This window comes from Arachis ipaensis, chromosome B9 (assembly GCF_059453495.1).
Source record: "Arachis ipaensis isolate K30076 ecotype BB chromosome B9, ASM5945349v1, whole genome shotgun sequence".
NCBI classification, from domain to species: Eukaryota; Viridiplantae; Streptophyta; class Magnoliopsida; order Fabales; family Fabaceae; genus Arachis; species Arachis ipaensis.
Window position 1 is genome coordinate 41,857,681 of NC_142444.1, and position 9,849 is coordinate 41,867,529.

General features: G+C 37.8%; 1 non-coding gene across 1 annotated transcript; it reads right to left on the reverse strand.

The window, feature by feature from the left end:
* Positions 1–3,550: 3,550 nt before the first annotated feature.
* LOC148544438 (small nucleolar RNA R71) lies at positions 3,551–3,657 on the reverse strand. The gene has a single exon (XR_015902043.1). It is a non-coding gene; the product is annotated as a small nucleolar RNA R71 (small nucleolar RNA).
* Positions 3,658–9,849: the final 6,192 nt, after the last annotated feature.

Below are 9,849 nucleotides of genomic sequence, written 5' to 3' on the forward strand. Positions count from 1 at the left end.
CTTGCTTCCTTTGTCCTGAAATCAAGCAATAAAGTGCATCAAAGCTCTAATCCAAGTTATGAGACATGCATCATTCAATTTTGTCATTTAATTCATGCATAATTCTCATGAAATCAAGTAAAATTCACAATGTTTGCTTGAATCAAGATATAAGTGATTATTTACCCAAAACTTGCTTATTTTCTAAGAAAGTGCATGAAACTATCCTAAAACCATAAAGAAAAGGTCAGTGAAACTGGCCAAAATGCCCTGGCACCAATTCCACGACAAGATTTAGACTTTTCGGATCTCAGGAATGACTGCCAATTGGTTCTAGCCTATACCACGAAGATCCTAATCTCACGGACTCGGTCCGTGTATTAGAGATCCAAGAGAATATTGATGCCAGGGCATTTTGGCCAGTTTCACTGAACTTTTCTTTACTGTTTTAGGGTAGTTTCATGCATTTTTTTAGGAAATAAGCAAGTTTTGGGTAGAATTTCACATACATCTTGATTCAAGCAAACATTGTGAATTTTATATAATTTCATGAGAATTATGCATGAATTTAATGACAAATTGGATGATGCATGACTCATAACTTGGATTAGAGCTTTGATACAGTTTATTTGCTTGATTTCAAGACAAAGGAATCAAGGAAAAGCCACGTTAGTCTAACTAACGTGACCACTAACGTGGAATGGGAGCTAGCTTGCAACGTTAATGAGAAAAGTGATCGCCAATAACGTCTTCGAAGCCATCATAGCCCACATTAATTACCACGTTAACTACATTAACGTGGTAGTTAACGTGGAGAAAAAGGAAGCTCCAGGTGTTAGTGATAAAAGTGAGTGCCACTAACGCTCCAAAAGGACAATTGGCCACGTTAAGAGTCACGTTAACTCAGTTAACGTGAACTCTAACGTGGAAGAGGAAGATAATGCCAATGTTAGTGACACTCACCTTTGTCACTAACGTTGGACTAAGCCCATATTGGCTACGTTAAGAGCCACGTTAACTTGGTTAACGTGAACTCTAACGTGGAAGGAGCATGGAATCGCCAACGTTAGTGACACTCACCTTTGTCACTAACGTTGGACTAAGCCACTATGAGCCACGTTAGTTACCACGTTAATTACATTAACGTGGAAGCTAACGTGGAGGAAAGGGATGATGAGCCAACGTTAGTGACACTCACCTTTGTCACTAACGTTGGAGATGGCAATCAACACCACGTTAGTGGTCACATTAATGTAATTAACGTGAGGCACTAACGTGGGAAAGGGGCGTTTTGGAGCGTTAGTGAAAAAGGTAGATGTCACTTATGCTCTCGAAGATTTGGCAAGCCTACGTTAAAGGTCACGTTAACTATACTAATGTGAATTCTAACGTAGGGAGAAAGGAGTACTCTCAACGTTATTGAGAAAGGTAAACCCAGTAATGTTTGCGAAGGGCCAAGAGGCAACGTTAGTGGTCACGTTAGTGCCACTAACGTTGAAGTTAACGTGGACCATTTTTGGTTAGGAATGTTAGTGAAAAAGGTGATTGTCACTAACGTTCTCGACCCCACATTTTCACTTAACGTTAACACCACTAATGCCCTAAGCTAAAGTCCATGCCTACTGCACACTTTCTCTGCAAGTGAAGCTGAGCCCACTAAAGATGATAACTGCTTCAATTCAAGATCCAAAGGCCCATATCCAAGACTTGAAGAGCCAACTAGAAGATCAGAAGAGTAGTATAAATAGGAGTAGTTTTGAACTAGAGAGAAGCTTTTTGGATCGAGATAACTACTCTCTGTATAATTTTACTTTCTCTACAACTTCTAGTTTTACTTTCAGAATGCATTCTCCATCTTTTTTTTTCATTCCCAGAGCAATGAACAACTAAACCCCTTTCATTGGGTTAAGGAGCTCTGTTGTAATTTGATGGATCAATAATAGTTTTCATTATTCTTCTTCTTTCTTTTCTCTTGATTTTACTAGAAAGCTTTCAATCTTCATCCAATTGGGTAGTTGTCTTGGAAAAAAGCTATTCATACTTGGATCTCTTCAGAACCTTGGAAAAGGAATGAAGAGATCATGCTAGAAATGCTTTCTCATGTTGGACCAACACTTTGATTTGGAAATACATGTGGTATAATTAGTGACCAAACTTCATCTCTTCTCATGAGCAATTGGACCAAGGAATTGGCTATTGATCAAGATTTGAGAGATTGAATTACCAAGGAATTGGAATTCAATCACTTAAGATTACCAAGGAGATCAATGAATGCATTGATTGAGGAAGAGATGAAAATGAACTTGATCCGGAGAATGCAACATCTTCTAAGCCCAATGAATCCCCCATTTCTGATCTTACCCATTCTCTTTAATTTCTGCAATTTACTTTCATGCTAAGTTCCCCATTCCCCATTTAAGATTCTGCAATTTACTTTCCGTCATTTATATTCAACTCTTTATTTCCAGCATTTACATTTTCTGCCATTTACTTTCCCGCCATTTAATTTCCTGCAATTCTCAAATCAAATTCTGCTTAGCTCAACTAGAACATTCCTCCAATTAAAGTTGCTTAACCAATCAATCCCTGTGGGATTCGACCTCACTCTATCGTGAGTTTTTACTTGATGACAATTCGGTATACTTGCCGAGGGAAATCTGTTGAGAGACAAGTTTCCGTGCATCACGTTTATGGCGCCATTGCTGGGGATTGATTTTGCATCAACAATGATTAAATTGGTGGATAACTAGATTGAGCATTTTTTTTCTTTTTTCTTTTGTCTGATTTAATTTCTGTTTGAGCAATTTACTTTCAGTTTTAGTTATTTCCTTCCCTTTACCCCTACCCGTTAGTTGTGTTCTTATAGTTGTTACAATTTAGTTCACTAACCCACTAACTGTTTGATATATTGCATCACTCACACTAACAGCATTTTTAACAAGAATACTCTATATCTCCCTTTTGCTTTGGCCTTATTGGTTGTATGACAGGTAGAAGAAGTGGGGCTTCAACTTCTTTTGATTCTGAACCTGAGAGGACCTTTCTTAGATTAAGGAGGGAAGCAAGAGGAAAGAGAGTTGTTGGTGCTGAGGAAGAGGAGGAGTATTTTGAACCAGACATGGATGAGAATATGGAAAACCATCATGAAGAAGAGGCTCACAACCATGGCAGAGAAGGCCCATTGTATCATGCTGGGCAAGAGAGAAGAGTTCTGGGATCTTACATCAATCCAAACCCAGGAAACTGTGGAAGTAGCATCCAAAAGCCAACCATACATGCCAACAACTTTGAACTAAAGCCACAGCTCATCACCCTTGTTCAGAACAACTGTTCATTCGGAGGAAGCATCCAAGAAGACCCCAATCAACATCTAACCACATTTCTGAGGATATGTGATACTGTGAAGTCTAATGGTGTTCATCCTGACACCTATAGACTGCTCTTATTCCCCTTCTTACTCAAGGACAAGGCATCAAAATGGCTAGAATCCTTCCCGAAGGAGAGTTTAACAACCTGGGAGGATGTGGTGAACAAATTCTTGGCAAGATTCTATCCTCCTCAAAGAATCAACAGGTTGAGAGCTGAAGTTCAAACTTTCAGACAACAGGATGGTGAGACTCTATATGAAGCATGGGAGAGGTTTAAGGACTTGACAAGAAGGTGCCCGCCAGATATGTTCAATGAATGGGCGCAGTTACACATTTTCTATGAAGGTCTTTCTTATGAATCAAAGAAAGCAGTAGATCACTCATCCGGGGGATCTTTGAACAAGAAGAAGACCATTGAAGAAGCCATAGATGTCATTGAGACTGTAGCTGAGAATGACTACTTCTATACTTCTGAAAGAGGCAACACTAGAGGAGTGATGGAGCTGAACAACGTGGATGCACTGCTAGCTCAAAACAAGATGATCACCAAGCAGCTGGCTGACCTTACCAAGAATATAGAGAGGAATCAAGTAGCAATAATCACCACCTCAACAGCAGCTCAAGAAGGAGTGAATGAAGAAGCAGAGGGTGATCAGGAACAAGGCAACTACATTGGAAATCCACCTAGGCAGAACCATGACCCATACTCCAAAACCTATAATCCTGGTTGGAGGAACCACCCAAACTTTGGGTAGGGAAATCAACAAGACCAAGGCCAAGATCAGAGACGCCACAACCCCAACAACAATGCAGCTCACCAATATTCCACACAGAGATCATATCAGCACCCACCTAACAACACACCTCAACATCTATACCAAAGCTAAAATGGCCCTTCTCATCCCTCCAATCTCAACTCACCATCATCGGAAGAAAGACTATCAATGATTGAGACTCTACTTAAAGGCATATGTAAGGAAATTCAAGATAACAAAGTGTTCAAGGAGGATGTGCGAGCCAATATCAAGAACCAGGGAGACACCATCAAGAGGCTGGAATTTCAAGTGGGATACCTCTCTGAGAAGATTCCCAAACCTACTGATAGCTTCCCAAGTGACACAGAGAAGAACCCGAGAGGTAAAGCAAAGAAGGTCAGATGGGAAGATTGCAAGATGGTCACTATAAGTGATAAGGGGACTGAGGAAGAGCCGAACAAACCATTAGAACAACCTGGAGATACATCAGCAGAGAAACAGGAAGAGGATCACCAAGAAACCAAAATTTCACAGAAGGAGCTTGATGAGCGGATAATTTATACGCTTTTTGGCAATGTTTTTAGTATGTTTTTAGTAGAATCTAGTTACTTTTATGGATGTTTTCATTAGTTTTTATGTTAAATTCACATTTCTGGACTTTACTATGAGTTTGTGTGGTTTTCTGTGATTTCAGGTATTTTCTGGCTGAAATTAAGGGACTTGAGCAAAAATCAGATTCAGAGGTTGAGAATGGACTGCTGATGCTGTTGGATTCTGACCTCCCTGCACTCAAAGTAGATTTTCTGGAGCTACAAAACTCAAAATGGCGCGCTTCTAATTGCGTTGGAAAGTAGACATTCAGGGCTTTCCAGCAATGTATAATAGTCCATACTTTGGCCGAGTTTAGATGACGTAAAAGGGCGTTGAACGCCAGTTCTACGCTGCTGTCTGGAGTTAAACGCCAGAAACAAGTCACAAACCAGAGTTGAACGCCAGAAATACGTTACAACCTGGCGTTCAACTCCAGAAAGAGCCTCTGCACGTGTAACATTCAAGCTCAGCCCAAGCACACACCAAGTGGGCCCCGGAAGTGGATTTATGCATCAATTACTTACTTTTGTAAACCCTAGTAGCTAGTTTATTATAAATAAGACTTTTTACTATTGTATTAGACATCTTTGGATTATCTTTTGATCTATTGATCACGTTTAGGGGCTGGCCATTTGGCCATGCCTGAACTTTTCACTTATGCACTTTTAACGGTAGGGTTTCTACACTCCATAGATTAAGGTGTGGAGCTCTGCTGTTCCTCAAAGATTAATGCAAAGTACTACTATTTTCTATTCAATTCAACTTATTCCACTTCTAAGATATTCATTCGCACTTCCACATGAATGTGATGAACGTGACAATCATCATCATTCCCTATGAACGCGTGCCTGACAACCACTTCCGTTCTACCTTAGATTGAATGAGTATCTCTTAGATCTCTTAATTAGAATCTTCGTGGTGTAAGCTAGATTGATGGCGGCATTCATGAGAGTCCGGAAAGTCTAAACCTTGTCTGTGGTATTCCGAGTAGGACTCTGGGATTGAATGACTGTGACGTACTTCAAACTCGCGATTGCTGGGCGTAGTGACAGACGCAAAAGGAGGGTGAATCCTATTCCAGCATGATCGAGAACCTCAGATGATTAGCCATGCTGTGACAGAGCATTTGGACCATTTTCACAAGAGGATGAGATGCAGCCATTGACAAGGGTGATGCCTCCAGACGATTAGCCATGCAGTGACAACGCATCGTACCATTTTCCAGAAAGGATTAAAAGTAGCCATTGACAACGGTGATGTCCTTACATAAAGCCAACCATGGAAAGGAGTAGGATTGATTGGATAAAGACAGCAGGAAAGCGGAGGTTCAGAGGAACGAAAGCATCTCTATGCGCTTATCTGAAATTCTCACCAATGAATTACATAAGTATTTCTATCCTTATTTTATTATTTAATTTTCGAAAACTCCATAACTATTTTATATCCGCCTGACTGAGATTTACAAGGTGACCATAGCTTGCTTCATACCAACAATCTCCATGGGATCGACCCTTACTCACGTAAGGTTTATTACTTGGACGACCCAGTGCACTTGCTGGTTAGTTGTATCGAAGTTGTGAATGAAAAACAATTTATTAAGACGTGCGTACAGAGTTTCTGGCGCCGTTGCCTGAGATCACAATTTCGTGCACCAAGTTTTTGGCGCCGTTGCCGGGGATTGTTTGAGTTTGGACAACTGATGGTTCATCTTGTTGCTCAGATTAGGTAATTTTCTTTTTGTTTTATTTTCAAAAATTTTTCAAAAATCTTTCAAAAATTTCTCCTTTGTTTTCGAAAAAAAAAATTTTTTTTAAATAAAAATGTTTTCAAAAATATATTTTTCTTCAGAATTTTTAAGAATGAATTCTAGTGTTTCATGAAGCATGTTAAAGCCTGGTTGGCTGTAAAGCCATGTCTAATTCTTCTGGATAGGGCATGTTAGGCATGTCATGTCTGAGTTACATACTAAAGCTTGGCTGGCTATTAAGCCATGCCTGACCCTTTGATTGGAGCTTTAGACTAAAGAGCATAAGATCCCTGGAATTCATATTAAAAATTTTGGAATCCTTATTTTTCTTTTTCAAAATGATTTTCGAAAAAATTAAAAGAAAATACAGAAAAATCATAAAATCATAAAAATCAAAAAAATATTTTGTATTTCTTGTTTGAGTCTTGAGTCAAGTTGAAAGTTTGGTGTCAATTGCATATTCATCTTGCATTTTTCGAAAAATTCATGCATTCATAGTGTTCTTCATGATCTTCAAGTTGTTATTGGTAAGTCTTCTTGTTTGATCTTGATGTTTTCTTGTTTTGTGTCTTTTCTTGTTATTCATATGTATTCTTGAATTCTTAATGCCTAAGCATTAAAGATTTCTAAGTTTGGTGTCTTGCATGTTTTCTTTGCATTTAAAAATTTTTCAAAAATAAGTCCTTGATGTTCATCTTGACATTCAAAGTGTTCTTGGTGTTCATCTTGACATTCATAGTGTTCTTGCATTCATCACATACTTTGATCCAAAAATTTTCATGCATTGCATCATTTTCATGTTTTTATCTCTCATCATTAAAAATTCAAAAATAAAAAAAAATATCTTTCCCTTTTTCTCTCATCAAATTCGAAAATTTGAGTTGACCTTTTCAAAAATTTTTAAAATTCAGTTGTTTTCATGAGTCAAATGAAATTTTCAATTTGAAAATCTTATCTTTTTCAAAATCCTTTTCAAAAATCAAATCTTTTTCATTTTTTTTTCAAAAATTTTAAAAATATTTTTCAAAAATATTTTTCTCATCTTTATCTCCTAATTTTCGAAAATAACATCATCAATTAATGTTTTGATTCAAAAATTTCAAGTTTGTTACTTGCTTGTTAAGAAAGATTCAAACTTTGAGTTCTAGAATCATATCTTGTGATTTCTTGTGAATCAAGTCATTAATTATGATTTTAAAAATCAAATCTTTTTCAAAACTAATTTCAATCATATCTTTTCAAAAATATCTCTTTATCTTATCTTTTTCAAAATTTGATTTTTAAAATATCTTCTCTAATTTCCTATCTTCTTATCTTTTTTTAAAAAAAAATTGATTTTCAAAATTTGTTTCAACTAACTAACTAACTTTTTGTTTGTTTCTTATATTTTTCAAACTACCTGACTAGCTCTCTCTATCTCTCTAATTTTCAAAAATATCTTCCATCTTTTTCAAAATTTCTTTTTAATTAACTAATTATTTTAATTTTTTATTTCAATTTTTGAAAACTAATTTTTTTTAAAAAACTATTTTCGAAAATCACTAACCCTTTTTCAAAAATAATTTTCGAAAATCCTTCACCCTCATCTCCTTCTAATTATTTATTCATCTACTAACACTTCTCTTCATCTCACATCACTGCTCTTATCCTTACCCTTGTGTTTGGATTCTTCATTCTTCTTCACCCCTATTCCTTTTCTTCTTCTACTAACAATAAGGAACCTCTTTACTGTGACATAGAGGATTCCTCTTCTTTTCTTGTTCTCTTCTCTTTCTTATGAGCAGGAACAAGGAAAAAGGCATTCTTGTTGAAGCTGATCCAAAACCTGAAAGGACTCTGAAGAGGAAACTAAGAGAAGCTAAATTACAACAATCCAGAGACAACCTTATTAAAAATTTCGAACAAGTAAAGGAGATGGCAGCCGAACCCAACAACAATAATGCAAGGAGAATGCTTGGTGACTTTACTGCACCAAATTCCAATTTACATGGAAGAAGCATCTCCATTCCTGCCATTGGAGCAAACAACTTTGAGCTGAAACCTCAATTAGTTTCTCTGATGCAGCAGAACTGCAAGTTTCATGGACTTCCATCTGAAGATCCTTTTCAGTTTTTAACTAAATTCTTGCAGATCTGTGATACTGTTAAGACTAATGGAGTAGATCCTGAAGTCTACAGGCTCATGCTTTTCCCTTTTGCTGTAAGAGACAGAGCTAGAGTATGGTTGGACTCTCAACCTAAGGATAGCCTGAACTCTTGGGACAAGCTGGTCACGGCTTTCTTAGCCAAGTTCTTTCCTCCTCAAAAGCTGAGCAAGCTTAGAGTGGATGTTCAAACCTTCAGACAGAAAGAAGGTGAATCCCTCTATGAAGCTTGGGAAAGATACAAGCAACTGACCGAAAAGTGTCCTTCTGACATGCTTTCAGAATGGACCATCCTGGATATATTCTATGATGGTCTATCTGAATTGGCTAAGATGTCATTGGATACTTCTACAGGTGGATCCATTCACCTAAAGAAAACGCCTGCAGAAGCTCAAGAACTCATTGACATGGTTGCTAATAACCAGTTCATGTACACTTCTGAGAGGAATCCTGTGAGTAATGGGATGCCTATGAAGAAGGGAGTTCTTGATACTCTGAATGCCATATTGGCTCAGAACAAAATATTGACTCAGAAAGTCAATATGATTTCTCAGAGTCTGAATGGAATGCAAGCTGCATCCAACAGTACTCAAGAGGCATCTTCTGAAGAAGAAGCTTATGATCCTGAAAACCCTACAATACCAGAGGTAAATTATATGGGTGAACCTTATGGAAACACCTATAACCCATCATGGAGAAATCATCCAAATTTCTCATGGAAGGATCAAAAGCCTCAACAAGGCTTTAATAATGGTGGAAGAAATAGGTTTAACAGTAGTAAACCTTTTCCATCATCCACTCAGCAACAGACAGAGAACTCTGGACAAAATACCTCTAATTTAGCAAACTTAGTCTCTGATCTGTCCAAGGCCATTGTAAGTTTCATGAATGAAACAAGGTCTTCCATTAGAAATTTGGAAGCACAAGTGGGCCAGCTGAGTAAAAGGATCACTGAAGTCCCTCCTAGTACTCTCCCAAGCAATACAGAAGAAAATCCAAAAGGAGAGTGCAAGGCCATTGAATTAATCACCATGGCCGAACCTGTGAAGGAAGGAGAGGACGTGAATCCCAAGGAGGAAGACCTCCTGGGACGTCCAGTGATAAATAAGGAGCTTCCCTTTGAGGAACCAAAGGAATCTGAGACTCATCTAGAGACCATAGAGATTCCATTAAACCTCCTTATGCCATTCATGAGCTCTGATGAGTATTCCTCTTCTGAAGAGAATGAGGATGTTACTGAAGAGCAAGCTGCCAAGTTTCTTGGTA